We start from the raw sequence: 14650 nt of genomic DNA, 5'->3' as shown, positions 1-14650 counted from the left end.
GAAAAAAGCTATTTTTTCAGTTTTTGTAAAAAATTTACCATTAAATAATGACTTTTACAATTTAATTTAAAAGACAAAAATTGGTTAAAAAATTTTAAAGTTATTAAGAAATCACCAGGCCATTAACGTGTCTCAAGCCACTAGGACAAGAAATGTATGAAAAAATTAACAAATTTTGAGAAATATTAAAATAAAAGCTTATATCTATATTTACTTGTATATGAGTTTTTGTCCTCGTAGGATACCATTAACCTATTCGCAGGTATGACCAAAAAAATTAAATTTTTCAACGGCAGTTTCAAAACTCCAATTTAAATTTTTTAAAAATTTTGCTAAAACAATTTCATCACATTGGGATTTATTGAGAACACAATAGGGAATAAAAATATGAAAAAAGTATTACAATACCTCCTATAGTTTTTCCGTACCTGCGATATAAACTTTGGGGTTTTCGAGAAAAATTTATTTTTGGGCCAAATTTTGGCGAATGCGCCGAATTCCTTACTGTTATGATTTTTAAGTAAAAGCTATTCAGAATATTATAGTCCAGGTAATTTTAAATATAGTTTGAAAGTTTTACTAAAATCGGAAAACCTTAACCCTTAAATCGTGAAGGTCAAATGTAAATTTTTTCAATATTTGGAATTTCTCATGGAAAAATAGCGAAATGTTATATATTTTTGGGCAGATTTTGATGATGCATAAGAAAAATATAACACAAAGTCTAGTATTTACAAAGAGGAAAAATTAAAATTAACCCTTAATAGCACTTGGGTTTTTTTCGTCCATACAATCTTGGAGCACTATAATGTACATATATCATATAAATCCAAACTTTTGTAATTATGTATATTGCATTATCAAATCATTATATTTAATTATAACTCATACGCCTTTGATTTGAATAATTTCAAAAAATTCTAAGTATATTTCAGAAATTTCTAATTGTATTTCAGAAACTAAGATTGTTTGAAGATTGTTTACATAAAGATTTTCCCAACATAATTTGTTCAAAAAAAAACTAAAATAAGACGCCTTCCTACAAACAATTAGATCCAACAGGGTGTGTTAAAAAAATTGTTTGCAGCTTTTTAGCTGAAGATCGACAATCTGTTAATCTTTATGTCTCCACTAAAATCTCGACAATTCATTGAACATTGACAGAAAAAAATTGTGTCAAATCATTTGAAATTTGTACCTAGTATGTATTATATGAATGTGTGTTATTATTAGCTCTTACATACAATAGAAAACAAGCCTTCATAAATCTTATTAATTTGTTGGGTTTACTTTTTTGAATTGTTTATTTAGTTCTAATTAAAGGTAGAAATCAATAAAAAGCTTACACAACTTATTTCCTGTTTGTTGTTTTTCTTTCTTAATTTTTGTTACACTTTTTTTTTTTTTTTGAATCTTATGTCATGATTTTGACAACGACCAAAACACTAAAAATCAGAAACAGATTCAGAAAAAAAAACACCTTAAATTAAGAAGAAAAAAAAATCTAAACAACAATAATGTAAAATCTGTATGTTGGTAAACATCAATGTGTTGTCAAGTCAGGAAATCGAGCATGACATGGCAATGTTGAGTGAGGGTTTTAAATGATTGACGCGTGTGTCTTTTGCTGGGTTTTTTTATAAAAAAAATAAACCAGAAACCTGCTTGCATTTCATGTATGAGTATGTCTGAATGTGGCACAGTCAAATGATCAATATGAACTGCAAGTCAGTACATCACTTTGAGCAGAGGATATAAAAATTAGTAGGCCAATATCTTAAGGATGCATAATGCATAACTACAAATGTTTTAAATTTACATTAACAACAAAAAAAACAACAACGGCTTCAGCTACAACAGCAGCTACAATGTGCACAAACAACACAGTATATAAATACACAAGTTACAGATTTTGATCAAGAGAGCAGGCGAATCAGTTTTCCAATTGATCATATCATGCTGGGAATGACGAAATAAATCATGGCTGCAGAGTCAAGTCATACAAAAAAATTTGTTTCATCAAGCGAGGATTAGTGTCTAAAACGTGTTAAATGGACTGAAGGGTATGTATACGCTGACTAAAATGATGGACGGCTACGCTGTGTCACTCACTCACTCACTTACTGACTGCTGGTCAGGCAGACAGTCGCTAATATTCAGTCAGTCAGTCCGACTGACTACCTTGATTTTAAACGGCAGCATAAATTCAACATATTATAATTTACCAACCAGTCTTTGGAGCCAGAATGTTGTTGGTTGTAGTTATACGTGGTTTCTTTATTCATTTATTTATTTTTTGTATAGAGCCAGCCTGTCAAGTAGAGCAGAACATTGTAGACCAGCATTTTTTACACTCCTCTTTTTGGTATGAGTTAAAAAAAAAAATCCGTCATTTCTGTTACCATAATGCTCAGCATGTAGTTTTCTTACATCATAATAAATATTTTTTAGCGAGGAATATTAACGAATAGATGAATGATTTCATTGAGGTTTTTTAATCATAAATATTTTCTTCTTTTATTTACAACAATTCTCAGGCTAAGTGTTTGTTATATTTTTGTTTGGAGAAAATTAAAATTATATATTTTTCTTATGGCATTATTTTAACTGATTAATGAGACTCTTTTATGATTCTATATAATCTAAAAGTTTAATTAAGGTAAAATCTGCAAAGTAAAATTTTTAATAATGCCGGACTAATGTTAAAATTGTTGAAAAATTGAGGGGCAGAAATAAAAAAGATCTGTTTCCATTCTAGTTAATTCTAACTTTTTTCAAAATATTCTTATAGTTCTTATAATAAAAACGTTATACTTTGATACATATCACGAATTCTGTTAACACCAGACATAACAAACAAGTTGAACTTGGGTCATACGATTTTGATCATAAGCCGGGAAAAGATCACACAAAAGTAGAATGATACAGACCCATCAGCCTATTGTCTAATATATCAAAGCTATTTGAGAAGATACTCATGAACAAGTTGTACCCGATATTAATTGAAAACAATTGTGTTCCGAATCATCAATTTGCATTTAGAATAAAACACAGTACTATTGAACAAACTCATAGACTTGTAAATGTGATAAGAAAAGCGTTGAAGAAAAATAATAATTCAATAATCGGAAGTTAATACATCTTGATCGTCGCCTTACATGGAAAATTCATATATGTATGTATGTAGTTGTGTCAAATGAAATTGAAATCAATTCTAATTAATTGGGTCATTGGCAGAAACTCTATGCTTAGTTACAACTCGATCATAAAACCGATATGGTGTTATGGGATCCAGCTATGAGACACGGTCTCAGTGTCAAATGTTGAAAAAATCCAACGACCACAAAATAAGTTTTTAAAAATGATCACAGTGAGATCATCACACAAAGATCTAAACGTGCCCTTTGTTAAAACTGAGATCTAGAAACATATAGAACCATCCCAAATCCACCATATTGATAAAACAAAGGAAACATAGGTTTCATTTTCACAAAAATTGTCTGACCCTTTTAGAGTCCGTATTTTTCGATCTTAAAATTTGTCATAGGTTTTCTATGGGATTGAGATCAGCGATTAGGAAGACCTCTTCAAAACACGTACCACATTGGATTTGAACCACTTGCTTACAACTAAAGGTTCGTTTATGTTCATTTTCGTGCTACAATCTGCAAACTGGGGGCACATTTTCCTCAGCGTATGGATGCATAACTAGAACTAATTTCCAATTTTAAACATGAAAGACAAAGATCGTCCAGGCCAGCCAAAAAAATTTGAAGACCAAGAAAAACTCAACAAGATCTTGCAAAATCATTGGCAGCATTTTAAAAACTTTTGCGTGCAGCAGGATTCATCTAAAAGCAAAGAAATTGGGTAATCATGCAAATTGAAGAAGAGAGATCTTGAAAGACGATTTTGAATGTCTGAAATGATGCTTGAATGCTATAATAAAAAATAATTTTTGCATAATTTGCACCGATCATTAATTGCGATGAAAAATATCATTCATTATGATAACCCGAATCGTAAGATATCTTATGTGAAGCCCGACCAACCAGCCAAATATCCATGGCGCTAAGGTATCACCAAAAGGTTTCTTTATATTATGAGAAATCTGGCCAGACCATCACAGTGAGCCTATACCGAATGCAGCATATTCGTTTGGAGCGAGCATTGGTCAAAAAAGGCCCAGAATATGCTGCCAGACATGAAACCGTAATATTTCATCATGACAATGCTCTGCCAAATGCTATTTAGAATGAAGTAGTTGGGAAGTTTGGTCTGACCCAGACCTAGCCCCATCCGACTACTATTGGTTTCGATCGATGAAGAATGCTCTATCTGGGATACGCTTCACTTTGGAATAGAGTATCCGATATTGGCTTGATTCGTTCTTGGTCTCAAAAGATGAGCAGTTCTTTTGGCTCGGATTCCATATGTTGCCTGAATGATGGTAAAATTTCATAGTTAACAATGGCCAATATTTGAATAAATTTATATTGTACAAATGTTTCAAAATAAAAGCTAAAAATATTCACAAATTCTTGCATTTTTAAGACGTACACCCAATAGTTTTAGATAAAGTTTCAATTATTGTAGCACTCACTGAGTGTGCATCGAAAAGTTATTTAGAAAGCAGACTAAGTTTTGAGCTTTTAAATCCTTTTTAAGGGTTACGAATTTATAGAGAAGCAAAAGGTCAGACCGACGTATGTACACCGCTTTAAAATTATTGAAAATTCCTTATTTTTGAGCGATACAAAAACTTCAGCAGAAATTAATATATTATTATATTTTTCGTGGCTTTATTCCTATTTAAATGTCGCGTTCTTGTATCCAAATCATCGATTGTTATCAATATTCCCAAAATTACAATCAAGTGGCTGAAAATTTTAGTTCAAATCAAAATTTAGTGGCTTTAACTAAAAAAAGATGTCGCATACTACAATCACACTAAACAGTTACTTTGGATTTTCAAAATATTTTAGATTTCTTTCATTTTTGCGTATTAATGTCGCGTTCTTGGTCGTGTAAATGTAAATATATTATATTATTATAACCATTTTAGTGAAAATATTTATATATTTCATATAAATTGTATATTAGTCCTCTCACATAAGAGTTTTACAAAGGAATGAAAATTGAAATAAAAATTGTAATTTTTGAAATTTGGTCTTCATTATATGGTTTTTGGTCAGTTTTTACTTTCACGACTAAAACATCTCTAATGTAAGTAGAGGTATTTTCAATTCGACTCGGTCATTACATGAAACATTTGTTTTTATTAATTTTTTTTATATTATAAGCTTTCAAATATTTTGATTTATTTGTTTTTGTAATTTTTTTAAGTTATTGTTATTAATGAAAATCTCTTTGTTTACTTTATTTTAAGACAAATCATAAAAAATTTACTGTCTACCCCAGAAAAATAATAAATTGTGGTCAATGATTTAACACTTTTTAATACAAATTATTTAAAAAAAATCAACAATAAATTGTGGTCAATATATTACTAACAGTGGCATTTTTATGTTACTCAGGTTGTCATTTCGGAGAGGCTGATTAAGCAAACAGATACATATGTAAACAATGAATGTTCTTTGTGAAATTTTGAATCCTTTAACGATATTCAATATTTATGAACATTTTCATTTACTTAAATTTCATTACAACAAAGAGCTTTCTTAAATGTTGTGGTAGATTCAAAATGGCGCGATATTTTTAATTTGAATTCTATTCTAACTTAACTTTTTCAGTTTCAATTGTATTGACATATTTCCCAAATGACAAGCCGTTTTCCCATCATATATTTTTTTAAACAAAGTATTGATTTAAAAAGTATTTTTTCATTTTCATGTTAATTTTTATTGTTCTAAAGTTATACATGTTGACCACTATTTTATTTTCTGTTATTTGTATAAAACTTTCAGATTTAAACAATAACAAATTTGTTTACTTTTATTATTTTCTTCTGAATTTGTTACTCGCATGTTCAAAATAATCTTACGTGGGTTTCAGAGGTCTGAACGTTTGTATTTCAGTTTTATTTTTTTCTTTCTTCACATAACTATATATAAATATTTGTTGTTTTTATTTTTCTTTGACTCTATACGTTATTACGATCATAATTAATTTTACTATGGTAGCCAGCTAAAACTCATAAAGTTCGAAATGAAAAGAAATAAAAAAAAAAATAACACAAAATCTTCGTACTCGTACAGAGCTAAAGAAAATACAAACAGAAATACTAAAAAAAAAAAAAATATGAATAAAAATATGAAAAATTTAAATAATGAGACGACATTTCGAACGCATAAAATCGTCATAATAATTTTTGATATATGAAGCTGCACAGCAGTTGAAGCGCTGAAATCAAACGAATTCTTACCGAGATAAACATATGAACACGCTTTAAAATATTACAACAACAATAAAACAATAATTTCTGAATTGTTGTAGAGTCTATATGGATGGACGAGAGACAACAGAGAAAGATTCGGACAATACCAAGTAAATGAGGAAGAAAAAAAGAAGAAGCAGTAAGAGTTGTGATAGAATCATGGTCGAATTTTGTAGGCCCTAAATAATTAAGAGTATTTTTTAAAGGTATATGGGCATTTCCTCAAAAAGGTCAAACGATTGCAAACCAAGGTGGGTCGATTTCTTCATAAAAGAATTCTAAAGAATTCTAAGCATTTCAAGAGGTTTTTTTCTACCTTTTCCTCTGAATTATAAACAAATTTCATCAATTGTAAATAAACTAAAAAAAATATGTAATACATTTGTTGCAATACTATTAGTAAATTCTCAAATATTGTAGATATAATATATATGTAAATATTTTAATTGTAATAATAGCTATGTTCAATAACTAAAAGTTGTTACTAGTTAGTAACAATTGTTACTGGAAAAGCGTTCATTAACTCAAAAACTTGCATGTAGAGAAAAAATCAAGAGCGTATAAATTTTAGAGAGTGTTCTCTCGTTGCAAACTATTACAAGTTCTATTTTGAACTCGTAATAGTTAGCAGCTTATATTTTATATGTTTTGTGTTATTGTTTATTTATTTAAAATTTTATTTTTGTGGTGAAAAAATGTCAAAACAAAAGAATTTTCAATAAAATTAAAGAAAATGTGAGTATTTATAAATTTTAAAAGGAATAAAATAAGAAAATTGTGTGTATAAAACAATTGTTACTGGAAAAGCGTTCGTTTACTTTTTTACTATTTTTGAGAATTTAAGAGAGTAATTTTGTAAATTTTGATTTTATTCTCTTGTTGCAAGTATTTACTGGGAAAGTAAATGAACAGACCTAATGATAGTAATAAAATTAATTTTCGAGCTAAGGTAAAGTTGCTTAGAATTCTTCGTAAAATTATTTCCTCATCAACAATTTATTTATTTTTCGCATCCAATGAAATCGACAGTGAAAAAATATAGTTGTACATGTTTACCATAACCATTTCAACAGTTTTTAATGTTTTTTTAACAATATTATGTTCACGTAACTATTTATATGATAATGGCTACCATAATATGATAAAATTACCACTCACGTGATTGTTGCAATCATATATATGATTGTAGTAAATAAATATATGTTTATGACAATCATTTTATTAGATATTATGGTTGAATCAATCATATAGATAATTACAGTGACCATAATATTGTTAAAAACTTGTAGAATTTTAAAATAGTTATGGTAAACATATTTAAATATAGTTTTTATCTGAATGAATCTTATGAAATCTTTCCATCAACAACAAATTAATACAAAATCATTCGAAGAGGCTCTATTAATTATTTTGATTTTATTGATTATCCAATGTCGCGTTTTGGTACCTAAGTAATCGATTGTTATTAGCACTCCTCGATCGTTGTAGTTAAATCATAATTTAGTAGCTTTAACTAAAAAAATAACTGCATTTGATTTTAAAGTATGTCGCGTTCGCTATCGTAAGTTTTAATTTCTTAAAAAAAACAAATATTTTTATTGTTTTGAAATTAATATTTAGATACGTAAAACGTGGGTCGAAAGAAATGGAAAGCAATAATAAGGTACATGGGAAAAATTAATTTTTGCTGAAATAAAAAAGAGGAAAAAATTTTATAAAATAGAAATTGTTACGCCATAGAAATATACTTACGAAAAATAAAAGCTTGAGACATATTAATAAACTATTATTTGAAAAGTATGACGAATCATTAAATAAATAATAAATACGAAATTTTTGTTAAAATTACATGCATTAAACCTTATTACAAACGTGGCGGAAAAATATGTCGCGTGCTAAATCATAGTAAAAGTTGTAAAAAAAGAATAAAAATATTTTAATTTGATATCTATAAAGAGAAGGCCACATTATTGTACTTTAGATATAAAAAACGCTTTAAGAAATATATTAGAATTTGTGTAAACGAGTTCTATTTTTTGTAGCGTTCTGGTTACCATGTTTATTGCAAATATATTGGAAACAACAAAACGACTAAACCTACCTTTTGCACTAAACATAGTGATTCCAAAATTCTATAGATTTCTTTATTTATTTCGTTTAAAGGCGGGCGAATGTCGCGTTCTTGACCGTGTAAATATCCATATTTAAGCAGATTTCTAAGTTAGTTTGACCATATACGAATTTTTTGATATTTCTAATTTGTTTTATGATTTATTATGTCTCAAAAATTTCAATTTTTTTTAATGGAGCTTAAGGCCCTAATTTTGTAAATCACGTCACCAAAATGATATTTATGTGGATAACAAAATCAAAATCTCAAAAAAAATTTATATACAAATTTTGAACAAAATTAAACGCACCAAAATTCAGGCAATGACTTGTCTTTCATAAATAAATATTTTTATTCTAAAGAAAGGTTAAAGGGTTTTTTATGGCGCAAAATTACGAAAATTTTGAAAAAAATTTCTGAAATTATTTTTCAGAAAAATTGTACTGAGATATTCTGAACTAAACACCTTATTTCTTTTATTTTCCTTATTCAAAACAAAACAACGAAACCGCAATTCTCGGTTTCGTTTATAATTTTTTAACAGGGGACATTGCGTTTTACTGCAGATGGTTCCAGCTCCAAAATTTACTTATTTGAGAAAATTTCTCTTGAAACTTCTAAGGTTTTCTTAAAGAACAAATGTCTTTTTCTGGATTATTCGAGCCCTTAGCGACATTTTCTTATTTTTTTTTTTTTAATTTCGAAATTAAAATTTTATGGACAGACTGATATTTTAGAGTTCTTAGAATATCAAAATTGTTAATAACTTTAAAAATATAGGGAGTAAGATTTTATCGTAAGTCAATTCTACAGAAAAGAAATTTTCTCGTAAGCGACACACAATGGTATAGGAAAAAAAAGAGGGAATTAAAACTGTAACTTCTAATTGGTTAGTCCGGTTTGAATTAAATTTCACATGCGCAAAGAGGAAGTGTTGGCGAGTTTAAGTTTTGAATATGGATCTCATGGGGCCAACAGGGGCTCGTATAGGGATTCCCAAAGTAGAACATCTCGGGTATGTTATACTTTTAAAATGATCATATTTCTTCGTAGCTATCAATTATCTCTTATAACTTAGGAGAGGCATTTGAAAATAAATTTTTCAATATTTTTAACCACCCTATTCCCGGTTTTTGATAACAGTTTTTCAACTCTATGTGCTTTTAAATACCAAAAGGTAGCTTACCCCACTTTTGTATTGATATTGGTAATGTAAGGATAGTATGTAACACCAGGGGCCAAATCGCCGCATTCGAAATCGAGTACTTTGTCATCGAAATGTAGTTAACGTGGATCACGGCAGTCGTTTGGTAATCTCTTATCGAAAAGAAACAAACTCTGCCGTTGTTTAGTGGTAAAACTAAACAAATCAACCAAAACAATGAAGTAAAATAATAAATAAATGAAAATATACGTATTTTTCTGATATTTTCTCAAAATAAGTGTAAAAAATATACATATTTTATTTTAAAATTGTAAAATTTTGGGCCACAATTTGTTTTGTATTTTGTTTTCGTTTTTCACAACATTACACATGGTACTTTGTGATAATCAAATTATAAAACATTCTGAAATTTGTCACTGGCCGATGATGAGGAATACAAAAAAAACATTTGAATCCATTTTTATTAAATGTTTTCTGCATTTTTTTTCACAATTTAACAATTTATCACAAATTTATTTTGTTTTTCTTTTTTGTTTTGTTTTTCTTATTGTCATATGCTTCAGCAATGTAAAAAATAGTAGTAGGTAATATAAATTACGATCGACTACCGTGATCCAAAATATTGCGGCCATCGACATTTTTTTCTACACGAACGTGCACTCGATATCGATTGCCGTGATTTGCCCCCAGAACATAACCAAAAAAATTTGGGTTACACCACTTTTGCGCTGATGGTCTCATATAGTCTAACTTTATAACCTTGTATTCTGTAGCATACCTGGCTAACACTACACAATAGCATTTGTAGGGTGAAGGTTATAAAATCAAACAAACTACTTGTATACTCGAACATAAACAGAAACAAATTTAAAATCTTATTGTATGAGTTTAAAAAAAACACTACACAGTAAAAAGAATAAACGAACAATTTGAATATTTAGTCGATTTGTAAAGAAAACAGCCAAAAATAAAAAAAACAGAAATAATCAAAATAAAGTTTGATTCTTTTATATTTATTTTGAATATTTTTGGTTTTTTGTTAATGTTAATACATGCATACATACATATGTAGGTATATGACAGAAAGAATGTTGACTTGACTGTTGGCTGATGGAACAATGGACAAATGGATGGCTAAAAATTATGAGCTGTGAGCAGTAGCAGCAAAACGCTTAACACTACACCTCACAACATTCCCAGCAGATGAGTCTTTCTTTCGATACTTACTATTGCCCAGCCAGCATACAAGATTTCTTTCTTTTATTTTCAATCTTTAACAAAAATAAAATATTTTTTTATTAAACAAAATCAAAGAATGATGAGCATTTAAAGCTGGTGGTGGGTTCAAGAAAAAATTAATAAATGTTTCTCTTTTTATTGTATTTTTTTTTTCATTTTTATTAAAACCAATACAAACTACAAAAGCTGAAATAAAACTAAGAAAAAATTGGGAAAAAAAATCAAAATATACCAAATAAAAAAAAGAAAAATAATCGTAACAATGTTATTAGTCGTACAACAGCGGATTAGGCTACCGGCGATTTCATCGTCGACACATTCTATAACCCCTACATGCTGGACTGACTGACTGGCTGGGTGTGCAGCACATAGGAAGATGACTTTGACTAGTGTAAGAGCTTGGTTATAGATGGATGTATAAACATATGTATGTATATTCATTCGTATAAATATAGTTGGATGTTTTTGAAAACTACTTGGCTGGAGAACATTTATGTTTGCTGTCGCTGCTGTTATTATGGCGGTGCTTAATCAAGAAACTAAGAAGGGCTTTCTTCTTGCTGTTTTTTTGTTGTTGTTTGTTGTTGTTGTTGAGGCTCTACTACCTTTGCCACCATGCCATCATTATTTTTATTTGTAGCATGACGATTTTAAGTCTTTAGTTTATATTACAATAAGCGTCTGTATTAATTAAAATTTACACAGTTAGTCAATACAGTAGCAGTAGTACAGCTTAAATCCCTTCACAGCGGTAACTCCTCTATACGTATAAACTTGTGTTGGGTTTTTTTTTTTAAAAATAAATATCATTTATGTTGACCAAAATAACTTGAAGCGACCTATGAAATTTGTCAGCATGTCGATCACCAATAAGACACTATTTAGAGCAAGAGTTTATTTACACCAAAAGGTGTGTAACACAGTTATGGAATTTCTTATAGAATTTTCTAGAAAATAAAAATAAATAGTTTGAGCAAACAGACCTACATTTATGAAATACCCCCATATTTTGTAGAACACTTGACCTCATTCTGAAAATGACTTTTTTTAATGAAATTTATAAGAAAAATATTTGAAAATGAGGTGAAGTCATTTACAAAATAGGACCAAAATAAAGAAATGAAGCATCACTTTTTTTAATTGGATTTACTTATATTAGGTTCCTCTATTGAATAAATGTTGATGTCTAAAGAAAATTAAAAATTACAATTTGGATTGCGGCACCTTCTTTAGATTTTCCAATTAAACTTTACAAATTTTTATTTCAAATTTGGAAAAATTATTTTTCTTTAAGACACAATTGCATTCCATTGTCTTAAAAGCTTGACGACGAATATACTTCCCATAGTTTGGGAACAAACTAGTTCAAGCAGTTAAGCCAAGGTTTCTCATATTTCAAAATTTATTAAATAGAAGTCATATGTGTGTGAGGTTCGTAATTAGTTCAAGAATATACGGAGCCACCCTATTAAATCATTGCCTACACAGAGAAAACAGATTCGTGATAGCAACCGAATTTGTTGTCAATCGAATGATTCTATCTTAGTGACCGAATTTTACAGTTATGGGTACAAAATTTAGAAGTGGTACCAAAAGTTTGGTTTCTTCAACCGAAAAATTCTATGAGTGCAACCGAATCATTCGATTGGCAACAAATTTGGTTGCTACTACGAATCTGTTTTGTCTGTTTAAGATTACCCGTTCGTAATATTCCTGAAAACCCAAGGCTACGTACTCAGTTTTTCTTGATCGGGTCAGAAATTCTTTAAAATGGATATTTTCAAAAAAAATCCCAACCACTTCATTTTAAATACTTTTTAACAGATATTGCAACATGGAATATTACGGTTTCATGTCTGGCTGAATATTCTGGGCTTTTTTTTGGCTAATGCTCACCTCAAACGAATCAGTTGCGTTCGGTACAGGTTCCCTGTGATGGTCTGGTCAGATTTCAGCAGCTCATAATAATTTGGTCCCACCAAATACAGAGCATTACCTTAGCGCCATGGATATTTGGTTTTGGTGTCAAATCAGCTGGTTGATCGGGCTTCACATACGATCTATTACGGGTTATCGTAATGGATCCATTTTTAATCGCAAGTAAGGATTCGATGCAAAAATGATTTTCTTTTATAGAGTTCTAACATTATTTCGGACATGCAAAATCGTATTTCATGGTCTCTCAGCTTCAATTCGAATGGTACCAAATTTCCCAGCATTTGGATAAATCCTGCTGCTCGCAAACGTTTTGAAATTACTGGCTAAGTAGCTCCTAATGATTTTGCAAGCTCTTGTTAAATTTGACATCAATCTTTAAGGATTAATACCTCCAATTATTGGTCTTCAAACTTTTTTGGCTGGCCTGGGCAATCTTGCTTTCCGTGTCAAAATTACCACTTCGCACCGTTGAAACCGATGGATTGCTTCGGTGAGCAATCGGTGTTTTTTTCAAATTAAAGAATTAAAGCAAAACTTCTCGCATATGACGCTTTGATATATTCGTGAAAGTAGAGACCTAGTTTTCTTAAGGTCACTTGTCTTTAAAATTTCAAAGGATAATCCTAAAACGGGTATCAAACTAAATCTAAGACTTTGGGATTCCGTACTTGAGGATTTTAGAACAAATGGACTAAATCCGAAATTTTTACATGAAATAGGCTAAATTTGGAAGGATCTGTGAAGGACACCTATAAATAATTTGACACATTTTTGATGTTGGAATAATCTCTGTAGTAATATTATTAAGAAACTATTAACAATAATGTACTTTTGTGTCCGGTGCAGGTGAAAGAATAATATGATTGATTTGGAATACATCGTAGTATCCAACATTGTGGCTCAATTTGGAGTCCTAGCTTAGAATTTTGGAACACTTAGTCCAAATTCAAAATTTTTATTAAAAAATGTGAAATTTGCAAGAGCATATTATAAGCGTTTTCTAAATTCCAAATCGATTAGATTTGGACTTGTAGTAATGCTTTGAAACTTTGTTCATATTATTTTCTTATTTATTATTTAGCTAACAGAAAATTTTAATGAAATCGGTCATACATTGTGTCTGATATTATGAAAAAACGTTGTGAAAAAAACAAGATCGTGTAATTCAACACCATTGGATTTACTTTTATGGGTTAATTTGAAGTCAAAGGTCTCAGCTAACAATTCCACAACCACTCGTACATGGAAGGAGAAAATTCTGCGATGCATCAACGAAATGTAACAATTAGATTCATAGTACTCTTTTATATTGCTTTCTAAGTCCTGACAGATACAGATTAAAATAATAATCTGAATCAAGATGTTCCAAATGCTGTTCAATCAACAAAATATCAAGTATTTTTTCATGTGACGTGATTTAATACAAATTTGGAGGATTGGCGAAAATTATGTAAAAAAGCAAGTCCCAAAAACTTTAATGGTTTTCCTTAACTTAAGTATCACCGAATTTGTTGCCAATTGAATGATTCGGTTGCACTCATAGCATTTTTCAGTTCTAACAACAGAAAGTCAGTTGATAAAGAAGAATTTCAGTTGAGGCAACCATACTTTGGTTACGCATTCCAAAATATTGTAGCCACAACTGTAAAATTCGGTCACTAAGATAGAATCATTCGATTAGCAACAAATTCGGTTGCTATCACGAATCTGTTTTCTCTGTGTAGAAAAGTAAAACCTATATCATTACTTAAATAAAAAATCTGAGAATATAGTCGCGGAAGAAAGTATTTTTTTGTTTTAA

This window comes from Calliphora vicina, chromosome 4 (genome assembly GCF_958450345.1).
Source record: "Calliphora vicina chromosome 4, idCalVici1.1, whole genome shotgun sequence".
Taxonomy (NCBI): Eukaryota; Metazoa; Arthropoda; class Insecta; order Diptera; family Calliphoridae; genus Calliphora; species Calliphora vicina.
The sequence above is the reverse complement of the archived record's forward strand: the minus strand, read 5'-3'. Positions refer to the sequence as shown.